This window comes from Geospiza fortis, unplaced genomic scaffold, assembly GCF_000277835.1.
Source record: "Geospiza fortis unplaced genomic scaffold, GeoFor_1.0 scaffold157, whole genome shotgun sequence".
Lineage (NCBI taxonomy): Eukaryota > Metazoa > Chordata > Aves > Passeriformes > Thraupidae > Geospiza > Geospiza fortis.
Window position 1 is genome coordinate 83,916 of NW_005054314.1, and position 10,958 is coordinate 94,873.

Genomic DNA, 10,958 nt, shown 5'->3' on the forward strand with positions numbered 1-10,958 from the left:
AATTGCAGGTTGGACCGCCAGGACTGGATTTTGAGTATTCACAGAGCAGAGGGCTCTTAAAGCTCTGGAAAAACTGGCTATCTCTGATCCTTTGCAAATGTAGGAGATGGGGATTTCACGTGCGCTGAGCGTGAATTGAACTCCTTGTGGTGGAGCCACTGAGGACCTGTGCTGGCTGGTGATGGGGCAGGGATGTCCTCTCCCTCTCAGTCAGATGGAGTGATTATACCTGATAGCCCTGTAGGATGCTTTACACTTCCCTGAAAAAAGAAAAGCGAGTAAGCAGAGGTCTGAAGACACATGGGCTGGTGGCTTTTAGGCATCTCCCGCTGCAGTGCCAGACTGCCACCTGCACACCTGCAGGTGCTGCCTTGCTGTTCCAGCAACACAGGTGACAGACATCGAGCAGACATTGTTTGTGCAATGGCTCTGCCACTGATAGAAAGTCACAGCCTAGTTTGGGAGCTGGCTGCCCAGCTCTGGCATGCTCTCCCCCAGAGCTGTCAAGCCCCAAAGCCTCACTAACCCTTACAGGATGGATTTGTGCTGTGCAATGTACTCACGTGTAGGATGGAAAGTGGAGACACTAAACTTCACGAGATGAGTTTTTTCATTTTTGTTGCATGATTGCCCCTAGGCTTCAGAGGCTGGATGCAGTCCCTAGTTTTGGTCAGAGCAGCCAGTTGGGCTCCCTGCACCCAGATGTGATGTGATGCTGAAGCTGGCTGCTGGTGCAAGTCAGAGCAGAGCTGAAGTTGCTCTTCCCTAAACTCTGTCTGATGTGCACTCAGTCTGGTCTCTGTGGACTGCAGAAGTGTTTTTCCAATCCAGCTTCTTTCTTTTTAAGTTGCAGCTGCAGTTCTGGGCATAAAACCCTCTATTTTGGTTTCCATGATGTTTACCATCCTGAGGAAGCTGGCAGGCTGTGGGTTTGGGGTTAGGTTTTTTGTTTTGTTTTGTTTTTTGAGGTGTGTTTTATACCTCTTTTGAAACTTTACAGCTGGAAGCTAAATGTTCAGGTGATACCCAAGAAATGGTACCAGGCAGTGACTCACTTTCCTGGCTGATGTAATTTTTAAAGAGAAACAACAAAAAAACCACCCAGTGACCATAATTTTTAGAACAGTCATGAGTTCTTCAGATTTTTTACTAATTCAAATATTGTGTTTATTACTAAATGACATATTTTCCTTTTAGCTATGGAAATGCTCAAACATTATGGACTTAACAGGAATAGAAATCTCTGAAATATATGATTATAGTTTGGAAAGCCAACTTAACCTTTCTGGTGATTGATTCTGCTCCTGTTCATTGCATCAGCAGCACACAGTACATGATGTTTCTGTTGCTTGTGTCTTCCTGGCTAGCAGCAGATGTCTGTTCCTGTTTCATCTAGAGCAGACAAGGATTAATTGCTGAGGTAATGCAATATATTACAGTATGGGCCAGCTTTGAAGTCTGTATTTCATTTAATCTAATCTATTCAGACCATTAAAATTTTTTTTTGTTAGGTTTTGTTTTTGAGGAACTATGAGGTGAGATAGCAGGCAGCATCCTCCTTCAGTGCAGACTAAGGCCAGATAGGTCTGGATCCTGAGTATTCTGTGAGCTTCTGGTTGTTTCAAAGACATCCATAAAATAAGTACATAAAGCCAAATACAAACTCTGCGTTGCTGTTTGGACACGCTGAGAAGGAGCAAATCAAAATCCATTTGTTCTAAAGAGCAAAGAGCAGTAGAGGGATTTTTTGTTCAGTTTTTTGGGGGGAGTTTGTGTTTTGTTTTTTATTAATTAAAAAAAATAGTTTGCTTACCTAAAAGCTCTGTATCTTACCGCTTCCTGATCCCAAGCGCCAAGCCATAAAGGACCACGGGCTGTTTTTTGGGGAGAATCCCCGCGCCCAGGGGATGCTCGGGCCGCTGTCGCGCATCTCTCGCGGCGTGACCGCATCCCTGGGAAGCGACCTCCCCTCGCTGGGCGGGGAGGGAGGAGGAAGGGAGGAATGCTGGCTGCCCAGCTCCGGGCCGGGGGCGTGGGAGACGCTTCGGGCCGGCCGAGGGAGCGATTCGGCGTCCCTGGGAGGAGAGAGGAGGGTAAGGAAAGCCGGGAAGGTGTCCCGGTGTCCCGGGCCGGGCCGGGCTGGCTGTGCCGCTGCGGGTGCGGGCCGTGCCGGGGATCGTCCTGCAACGACTTGTCCTGCCGTGCTTTTCTCTGCTCAAATTCTTGTGATTCCCCCTGCTGTAGTGGATGGAGGAAAACAGCTGAGGGCAGAGCGAGTTTCAGGTTTTGGTGTGTCTGAGTTTGGAATTTATCAGCGCGCCCGATCAACGCGTGCAAGCAGCAGCAGGGAGGGCTGCCCCGGCTGGGCATCAGCGAGGGTTTCGTGTTCAGGGCTCAGGGTGTGTCTTCCCAACTCTGGGTTTGTTCCATCTCAGTCTGCTGCAGGCTTTTACAAAGCAGAACTGCTTGAACTTGCATGTTAAAGCGTTAAATATTTAAACCTCTGCCTTGCAGAAATTGAGAGGAGCTCTGAGTGCTTTTGGGAAGTGGCTGTTGGCTGCTGTCTGTCGTGGCTGCTGAACTTTTTGGGGTCTCTCACCTGGAGAGGTTGGGCTCTGAATTCTGCCCTGCCATTCCAGCTGGAATGGCTTGAGGCGTTACAGGCTGGCAGGATTTCATCTCCTAACAGAGGAGTTTATCTTGCTTGCTGTGGTTTCTGGCTATACCTGATGCTGGAAGCCCATGCAGACCCTCTCTAAACACTTTAGTTAATCACTACTAGCTTAAAACACTTGCATACCAGTACTTCTAAGTATTGAACTGAAATGCTGAATTTTTTTGTTCTAAAATTTCATTTGTCTGCAAACCTGTAAAACACTTCTAGTACAGCTTTTTCAAGTCCTAATTTGTTTGTACTGAATGTATTGCTCTGAGGTTTTGCTAAGTTATGTTTTATTAAACTGATTCTGTATTATCTCTTAGCCAAAAGGCTAAGAAGAGATATTTTACTCTGTATTTTTTCTGCAAAGCATCTGTCTCTAAGGAATGATTTCCACAGCTGGAGGACTCTCACACCCTCGTGAAATTCAAAGTAGTGGTGAGGTTGCATGCTGTTTACAGGGCATACATCTCTCTAACCACAACATCTGTCCTAGGGGTATTGGGCACTGGCTGAGCTGGGAAATGGAGGGAGGAGGAGGAGGAGGAAGCAAAGCAGCTTGAAGGGACCTAAGGAGAAGTTAGTGCTCATCTCCAGGAGTGCCTGATGCATTTTCCTGGCCTTGATGCTGGATGCATTTACCTAACCTTGAAACCTGCTAATGAGAGTGCATTTTGTGGAGGTTTTTAATGCTTTTCCAAAGTCCAAGAGTCACGAACCAGAGCTTGCCTGATCCTGAACTGATGGCTGCTGTCTTTGGCTCCCTATCACTCCTCCCCATATTAAGTTAAATTATAGAGAAGTGTGGGGAACACCCTGCAGTTAGACTAAATGTGATTTCACTGTCATTGCAGCCTCCTGGGCGGCAAAGCCAGCAGCTTTCCTTCACTTCTGGCCATTTTGCATTAATTTTTGAGATTAATGTTTCTGATTTTGTGAAGAGTAGATAGGATCTACACCATCTATTCTACAGTAAATGAGTGGTGAATTTACAGAGATTTTTCCTACTTCATAAGCCACTAGGCCAGCTATGTAGTGACACTGATTTATTGCAGTCTGATGTTGCTTTCTTGCTCTGAAACAAGTTAATTTGACTTTTCCTTTTTTCCCAAGTGCTTTCTAAACAAGATCACAGACAATGGGGGGAAGGATGGAAAATGGTTTTTCTTTTTTCAGTAGCTTTTTCTAGTGAGAGATCTGTTACTGAAATTCCTGGGGTTTAAGACACTTTTGAAACATAATTACAACACTTAGGGTACGGTTTGTAGTTTCTAGTGTTTTGTTTCTTATTTAAGAAAACATTAATTGACACATTTCTCTGAATGTTTATCATCTGGGCAGCCAGAATTTCAGCCTTGGCCGTCTCTTTCCGGACAGCTCTGTTTACCTTCAGCTGATAGAACGGTTTGCAAACTGCTTGACCACAGCTGTACCTTCTAAAAGGTTGCACAGAACCCACCCTCCCAAAATTAACAGCTGAAACTCCTTTTGTCCAGCTTGCCAGGGATCAGCGCCGTCACGCTGGGTGTTTGGCTTGCAGGAGCTTGTTTGCTGCTGTTGAATAAGCAGTGACTGTACTGTGATTTAATTTAGGGATCTGGTTGATTCCCCACCTGGGTGGAGGGGAAGTGTAACAGACTGAGTAATGCTTCTTGCTTTATCGTGGCACACTGGATATCAGCTCCTTTACCTGCCAAAGGTGCTGCCTGGGAGCAGAGCTGGAGCTGCTGGGGGGATGGAGAGGTGCTGGGGGGATGGAGGGTGTTCTGGGCTGCATGGGCTTTGCAGGGCTCTGTCCAGCTGCTCCTGAGCCAGGCTGCAGGCTCAGCTCTGCAGCCCACCTTGTAAGGAACTAGGCTGCTGTGGGGCTGAATATTGGGAAATTGAGGGACATATGCTTAAAGCATGTTGAGGGTAACCTGCAGGTCTCAGCAAGCAGGTGCCAAGCGCTTCTGGGGAAGAAAATTTGCACAGATTCAGCCTTGTGAACCTCATTCCTCCTTGCTTATGCTGGCAGGGAGCCCACTGTCTTTTACACTGTTGCTCTGAGAGTCCCCTCATAAAACGAGGCATGCTGAGTTTTTGCAATGGATGGTAAGAGATTGGTCCTTTCTTTAAGACATTTATGGTTAAGGTACAGAATAAGCAGAAGGAAGTGTTAATGCTGCTCTTTTTTTTGGGGGGGGGAACTACGCAAGAATAAGAATTACTATCAACATAAGAATTTCCTGAGAGGCTTGCATGACTTTTCTGTGTTTGAGCCAGGAATTTAAATGAAGCCTTCTGAGTTTCAGTCCATTAGCGACACCTGACCTCAGCCCCCCTCTCTTTTACCTTCTTGCACTTAGGTTTAAATAATCTCTGAATGTTGTTTGCTTTTGCAAGTTCCAGGTAGATGAGTGTTCAGCTCTTCCTTTCCTGACGCGTCTTGAGAGGATCACCTGTTCCATGTTCTGCTAGCTAGGTAATGAGAATATTGCTCTTCTGTTTCCACTGACATGAACAAACTATTTCAAAAGTTAGTTAAACCAATCTAGTGGGTTATGATTTCAAATGTTCTCTAACCCTGGAGCAGCTGCTCTACTAAACTGAAGGTGTGTCAAAATGCAACACTCAGTAGGAGTATTTGTTGAAGAGGCTTTTAAGGATTGATTCATCAGTGCCTTGAGCAGTATTTTATCTGTTTTCTACTGTGCCCTGTAGATTGTAAGGGCTCTGTAGAGATGTGTAATACATTTTGAGCAAGGTCTGTGGGCTGTAGCTGTGTGCCTGCAGCATGATGGGGGTGTGTGAGTGCACTTGGTCTGCTCTGTGGCCATCCATCCATCCAATCCACTTGGCCCTGGTCTTCCATGACAGGAGCCTTTAAAGAGTGTAAGGTCTGCAGAAAGCTTTTAGTGCTTCTCCCTTCCACTGGAGTCCCAAAGCAGTTTTGTGTTCCTGTTCGGCCCTTTTCTGGTAGATGAAGGTAACCAAGCATCCATCCACTCTGCTCCAGGACTGCATCTTACCCTTAGTGTGCATCAGAGGCAGCTCTGGCTCAGGGGACAGGGATGTGCTGGGGGAAATTTCTTTGAGGGCTGGGGAAGCTTTAATTTTTCCTTTCTATGGGCAATTGGAGTGGAAGCATTTGTGTTCTTCTGACTTGTGCTTCCTTCCAGCCTCTGGGCAATTTGGTATCATGTGACCAAGCATCCTCAGCTGCTTGCTCTCTGTCTGTTTTCTCATATCTGTGAGACAGAGGGATTAGTGTACTTGAATCCCTGTGAATTTCTGTTCATATCCCCAGCTTTCAGTAATTTGGATGCTGCTGTGCAGGACATGGCTCTCCTGGGCTTTTATCAAGGGGCTGATTCCTATTTGATGCTGTGAGCAAGTTTGATGCTGATTTTGGGTTTTCTCTGGGTGCTGGCTGCAGTTCAGTTCTGATCATGCTGATCATTATCCAGGCCTGACCACACCCCAGAGAGCTTCCTTGGCTGTGCAGGGCTGTCAAAAGCATGTAAATTGGCTGATGGCTCAGCAGTTGCTTTTACTAAGGATTTAAGATGATTGAAGCTAGTGAATCTGGTTCTGTCGTGAAGGGAGAGAAAACACTTGGACCAGCATGCAAAAGGGGAAGGATCAGGTTGTCCAGGCTGCCAGTGGAGGTTGGGGTGGTGGTTAAAGTCTGTGCAGAAGGCATAGGAAAAGTGATTTGCTGCATTTGTTCCCATACTGTTGGAGTGGCCCTGCCTCTCTGCAGCCCAGATCCCTGCTGGGCATCTACCCAAGTGCTGCTCAGAAAAATACCTGGCATCACTCTATGCAGGCCTAGCTGGGAGAAACTGAGCTTCTAACCTGGACTTGCTGGAAGAACATACTTGTCCAGAGGTGGATACCCCATTGAGACATGCCTCCAGATCTGGAGAGAAGCTCTGGCAAGCCAAGAGCAGTGACTAATTCCAACATGTGTGTCTGCTCCTGATGGATTTGGCAGATTTTTCCCCTGCAGCAGTGGTGGGTTGTGCAACAACTGGAGCAAAGTTTCTCAGTCCACTCCCAGGTGATCATAAGCATAGCAAGGAGCTTGCCTCTCCCAGCATGACAGTTTCAGGAGTCTGAAAGAATATAAAGCAAAACCTGCTAGTGGAACTTCTGCTGCTTTAGAGGTGCTTCAGAAACAGCAGCAGCAGGAGGTAATCTCAATATGGAATTGGGATGAAGTGAACTGCAGGGTGCCTGTGCAGTGGGAATCTCTATCTGCAGCCCTTTCCCTGTGATGCAGCTGGTGGGCTACACAGCCAGCATGGATCAGTCAGGAGGTGTTCTGTGTGTAAAGGGAGCTGGAGAGCTGGGTGGTGTAAGGTGGTCAATTCAAATGGCCAGGCAAACTTAAAGTAATTCAGAATTAAAGTTGAATTTATGTAGTTGGTCTTGGCTGTTGAGGTGAGTTTTTTGGTGCTTTGCATGGCCCAGAAGAGCTGAACTAAGAGAAATAAAGCTAGATCTGGGTAATGGCTTTGCAGGTGTTAGAGTACAGTGGTGTTCAACAATTAAAGCACTGCAGACCTGACAGCAGAGCTGTAGATTCACTGCTGTTGAGCCTGATGTGTATGGGCTGGGAAAACTTTACTGAAGGGGAGATCCACAGATGAGAGATGCAGCCACTCAGCCAAATGTGGCGCCACAAAGCAATGCCTGCTCAAAGCATTGTGTGCCCCTTTCTTCCTGAGGCAGGGAAATCAGCTCCCTGAGTGGATAGGAACACCACGGTGTTTGTTAGCACAAGAACCACAGTTGTGCAAAGAGCAACACCAAACTGATTTCAGAATCTGCATCACCATGCTGATGGCAAGGGGTTAGGCACCACCATGGTGGAGCCTCTCTGGATGGGGCAGCATCTCCTGATCACTGCTCCTACCAGGATGACATCTCTCACCAAAGTGTGAAGGTGAAGGTCTGGTTTCAGCCAGTACCTCTGACCAGTGGCTGTCTGGAAGGTAATTGCCAATTAAAAGTTTATGTGCTTCCATCAGCTTGGTGTTTGCTAACAACCACATCCAGGGTGTGGGTGCTGTCTTGTAGGAATTTGATGAGCAAAACACTGTGGTGAGCATTTGACGAGCACACAAACTGATAATGAGCAGGAGAGGATGGATTTTATGATAGGTTTTCATTTACAGGCCATCAATCCCTCAGCCTTCCTGTCTCCCTCTCAAGCACTGGAAACTATCTCAGAGGACTCATCAGACCAAGTCTGGGCACCATCATGTCCTCCTGTCAATGTCAGTTTTGGGACTGTTGTCTGTAAAACCCCAAAGGCTTTGCTTGGACTGGGCCAGTGAAAGCAGCCATCAGAGCTGAGGATGGAGATGGGAGTGGATGTGTCTGTGCCCTCTCCTGCCTGCAAACGTTTCCAAAAGCACATGGGCCCAGGCCTGTGCCTGTGGAGGAGGGTTCCTGCAGTGTCAGGAGATTGCTCAGACAATCTCAGCATCCTCTGCAGCTTCCACTCACCTGGGAAGGGATGCAAAGGAAACTTAAGCTTGTATCCCTTGCCAGTGATTCTTCCCTCACTGTCCTGAGGGTGGCTGCTCTGGGCTGTCCTGGCAGTTCTGGAGCTTGCAGAGCCCTTTTGGGATGCACACAGTGCTGCTGGTTGCTTTCAGAAGGAGCTGGGGAGGGTGAACAGGGGAGAGCACACAGCCACCCCACTCTGCAATGCAGCTTTCTTGGCAGGGAACAGCCCTACCTGCAGAACAGGGAGGAAAAGGAGAATTAGTTGAGCCACAGGAGGCCTGGGGGCTGGATCCTGTGGCAGCTGAATCACTGAGTTTCCTTCAGATTGGCCAGGCAGCCCCAGGGCTCTGCCTCTTGCTGTGGTTGTGAGGGGACAGAGTGCCTGGCTGTCCCACTGCTTATTCCAAAAGATGTGTGCTGGCTTAGTGGTCACAGGTGTGTGGGGTTTGGGTATTCTTAATTAGCTAATGCTAACTGACTTGTCTTCTGATGTCAGGAGCTTTTGTCATGAAAAAGGAGCAAAACCACAGGTTCCTCAGAAACTGAGTCACTGCTCCAGACTGGGTCTAGCTCACTTGTTGTGTTGGATTTTCTTTTTTTTCTTTAGATTGGGTGGAAATGGGACATACTTATACCTTTTTGTTGACTCTTTAATGTGTCTCTGCACTGGCCTGTTTGAGTAAACAAGTTGATATTGTTAATCAGTCATTGTAGAGATATTAAAGTAAGGCAGGCCTGGAAGGGATGAAGCACTCAGTTTTCAGAGTAACACAGAGCTGCTAAGAAAGTAAATTCTTCCATTTGGATCAGCAGCAAATTCCAGCTCTGTTTCTGTTGGAAGTGTTCAAGTGGCTCTCAGGAAATATTTGGTTGTCATGTGCTTTCAAATTTGAATTAATCTGCCAACTTGCAAGATGTACAAATGTCTGAATATCCCCCCTTCGTCAGCTTTCTACTAGTCCTCTGTGTAATGGAGCTTCCAGGATGCAGCTTCCAGGGCTTCCCCTCTTGGGGAAGAGTCTTGAGAACATTTTTCTCTGTGCTTGAGTGTTTTTAAGTTGCTGTCTGAGCAGTTAATCCACCCAGATATCCTGGTTAGCTTCTGGCACTAGTGCTGGAAGTGCTGAGTGCCTCAGCAGAGGCGTCCCTCCAGTGACAGCCCTGCAGTGCCCTGTCCCCAGGTGGCTCACAGCTGTCTAAACACACGCTGGGACAGCTTTCCCTGACCTGCCCCTCTTGCAGTTCTGCAAATAAACTAACCCCAGTTCGGTGACTGCAGTGTGTTTAGGACCTGTAAAATTTGCACAGGAACTTTATACAGCCAGTCTCAGGGAAGGAGTTGATATTCCACAACCCTGTACTTAAGCAGCTCTGCTCTGCGTCCCAGGTGCTCTTCAGAGGACAGAAACAGGCTGCAGTGTCTGCCAGCCACACTCTTCTGGGTAGGTGCCTTTGTGCATCCACGTGTGACAGAGCTGCCCTTGCTTTTGTCTGTGGGGTGAGGGATGAAGGCAGGATGAGGGATCTGGAGCAGGGATTGCTTCCTTGTACACTTTGTTTATCTGTGCATTGACCCATGGGCTGTCAGCCACCAGACTAAAACTTTTCTCCTGTTCTAAGATGGGTGTTTAAGTGTCTCTGCCTGTCATACCCTGGTGGAGGCTTTCTTGCAGTGCGAGTGTGACCTGGCCAGGCGTGAGCAGCGTGGAGAGTCCCCACAGGGCTTCCAGGGAGGCAGCTGATGTGTGATCCCTGTGCCAGTGTGATAAAAGGGCCTTTTATGTCCCACAAGACAAAGCCTCTTGTTTAAAAATGCAACTGAATGAAAAACACGATTCTGAATGCCCTAGACTCAGCTATTAAAAACAAACAAACATAAAAACCCCCACACAACAAGAAAAAGAAAAGCTCCCCTGCCCCCCAGCCCAGTGTCCCAGTGGTGGTGTAATACCTCTTCATTGCAGAAAAGCTCTGTACAATTGGGAGCTGTTAACTCTGTGGCTCACTAACCTTTCCATGTACTGTTTTGTTATAGCACCCCTTCCCTTCACAGACAGCCCTGACAAGGTCAGGTGTCTGCTTTTTCTCTGCTGGTTTGAATTCTCCCTCCCTCCTCTCAAGCAGAGAAACAGAAGGAAGAAGTGATATTACAAAACCTGAGAGTGAAACCTGTTTTATGGACTGAGCTGAACAGTCTAGGGATTGGAAGGAAGATTTTTTTTTTTAAATCAAGACCCATACAAACAACCGTAGGGCATATCCAGAGCATAATATTTACCTGATAAAGTCAAACAGAGCAGCATTTTTAAAAGCTCTCGGCTTATGGTGGTGTTTGCTGCTCCTTTTGGTGTGAAAGATGTTAGAGATAGTCAGCAGCAAATTAAATTCCAATTAAGTGGTTAGGTAATGATACTTTGGGAAATCCCCTTTTAAGGGAAATCCTTATGGTTTGAAAATGAATTGGTGCAAATGAGAATTAGGAATAAGGCAGAACTTGTGGAGGAGCTTTGGCTGCATTTTCAGTCTGTAGCTCAGCCTCTCCTGCCTGGCAGCTGCCACCTGCCTGCATAGCCAAATCTGGCTCTGTTCTTGGTAGCATTCTCCAAGTGTTTCTGCCAGTTGTGAAATCCATCTCTTGTATCATGCAACAAGCCTGCTCAGAGCTGATTTTCTCGCTAAGCAACTCCTTTATCCCCTGGAAATATTCAGGTTTTGGTGGCACTGAGGCTTGGCTGAGGCACCCACGGGAGTGCTACAGGGAAGGGGGAGACAGATCCCACACTGGACATCAAGCAAG

At 47.3% G+C, this 10,958-nt stretch overlaps 1 protein-coding gene across 2 annotated transcripts in view; it reads left to right on the forward strand.

Annotated features, from left to right (window-relative positions):
- Nucleotides 1–5,049: 5,049 nt before the first annotated feature.
- Nucleotides 5,050–10,958, forward strand: part of PLS3 (plastin 3) — a 27,958-nt gene continuing 22,049 nt past the window's right edge. Inside the window, exon 1 of one of the 2 annotated variants that reach the window (XM_005419796.2) lies at nt 5,050–5,123. The gene's annotated coding sequence lies outside the window, so the exon portion shown is untranslated. The remainder of the gene's footprint in view (nt 5,124–10,958) is intronic. The other variant, XM_005419797.3, reaches the window with a different exon arrangement.